Genomic DNA, 2,200 nt, shown 5'->3' on the forward strand with positions numbered 1-2,200 from the left:
CCAAGTCGATGCTTACATGTCATGCCAACGGTGAAAATTCGGTTCCATTCTCTGTTGTTCGATTACATGAGTCTGAAAATGGGCTCCATATGAACTTTTTATGCATGGTCATCCATGTAAGTACACTTTTGTACATTAGTGTGTGAATTCATTAATGTGCATTCTTGATTTTTTGGTGTGATTCTTTGCTTTGTAAACATGTTTCCTCTTCTTACCTTGTGTTCCACTTGGTTCGTAGATGTTGTCAAACCATTATGTTGGTTTTGTTGATGGTTCTTGTCATAGCATGCTTAATCAATTTAATGTTCTTAAATTGTAAGCATAAATTATCGACCAAGGCAAGTAGACTGATGAAGTACAAGTGCACTGTATATGCTAGAATTTCTTTATGTCGTTAAGGTGTTTAAGTTATGGTTAATGTCTAAATATAGAATTGATATGGAGATGATGTTGCTGTTTGTATTAGAGTATTATCCTTGAGATTTGTTAGTTGGTTATTCTAAAATTAATCTTAATTAAATCAAACTTGTGGGATGGATGAATAGTGATCCTAACTCTAGTCTGTTAGATTGTTTTTTATTATGTTTGGATTTTTTTGCAGCCAAACTAGACTAACTATGAAAGCATAAAATGATATAAAGGAGATCTAATTTATTGAATTGGAAAATGAAAGATACATGAATTCAGTTGCTAAGAAAAGATTGTCACTCGTAACTGTTTGCAACTTCACTCAATGCAAAAGTAAAAGCAAGAACGAGATTGATAAGCTATGAAATAACCAAACTGTGAAATGAAATGACTGAATTATACTAGGTAGAAAGAAAATGAAATGATCAAGTTATGCTAGGTATAAAGAAAATGAAATTACTGATGCAGATGTCAATTTAATCGCAAACTCCATTGGACTGCATCCTAAAACATAAAACAGGGCATCCATAATTTAATTCTAAGAAACCAAAGAAAATCTATTTGCAATGAGTCAAAGATATGATCTGCATGTAGGGGAGCTCCACGAGACATTCAACAAATTTAATCAGTGCAACATAAATTGTATGAACCAAGATTTATAAATTGGAAAACAGTTTTAACAGGGTGCCTTCAAAATTACATACAGCAGCACACACCAAAACACAGAGCAGTCATAGTTCTTATAATGTTTTCTTAACTAACAACATGATAAATTCAAGCCTAATTATCTTCATTACAATCCTCATCAAACCAAATCATATCGCTTAATCATCGATTTCCTATTTGGAAAAGAAAATCAATAATATTTTGTGAAACTCATACTCTGTTCCGACATATTATCTTGCAGTTGACTGTCATGGTTGAGCGCATTGCAGTGTGATTTTCTTGATGGATTGGTTCAAGTAAATGGGAAGAAATCCATGAGGGGATCGTTCTTCATCTACCCATATACTCCTTTGCTGATTTGGCGCACTCGAACCCTATCAACAATGGAAGTATCTACAGATATGTGGATTAGTTGCAGAATCAGGTCAATTTCGTAGCTAAATGCAAACTTTAATAAAACAATAAGGTATATGGGCAAAATATGAAAAATAGGACATGTAAGTGCTTACCTTAACAAAACCTTATATTTATTGCATTTATTTGGATTATAGGAATAGGAAAAAGGAGGAAATATGGCAAAACAGGGTGTCAAGGTAAAGCAGTTCTTGGACTCTACATTCCCCCACACTGGAAGTTTTTAATGTCCTAATACAAATCAACATTGTCATTCTCCTATACATTCTTTCTGTCACATTCAGGATTTACTTTTTTCTTCTTTTTGGCAACCACTTCCATTCTTGGTTTCTTCATGAGGATCTTATACTTTAGGTTGATGATTTCTCTTCGCATTCCCTGTTTTCTTTCTTGAACTTCTTGTTCTTTTTGTACCATAGACTTAAGTGAAGAATAAAGTTGTCATTTTTGGCAATTTGAATTCCATTCTATGCCTTTAGTGTTTGATTTTCATTTTTGAGGTATATGTTTAATGTCTTTAGCTCAAAGATTTCTTGCTTTAAAACATTGGATGTTGAAGGTTCTTGTGGCTCATTAAAGTGATTACTTCTTTCTCCTGGACTTTGGATTGATCCTTTTGTTGTTGCTTCCTTTCTTTCTAATGATTCTATGTAATCATAAATTTCTTGTTGAACAAGATCAACACCTAGAATGTGTACTAGACTTCTTGGAG

The sequence above is a fragment of the Pinus tabuliformis genome, chromosome 6 (genome assembly GCF_031772625.1).
Source record: "Pinus tabuliformis cultivar Carrire ecotype Pingquan chromosome 6, CPIR1, whole genome shotgun sequence".
In the NCBI taxonomy this organism is placed as follows: domain Eukaryota; kingdom Viridiplantae; phylum Streptophyta; class Pinopsida; order Pinales; family Pinaceae; genus Pinus; species Pinus tabuliformis.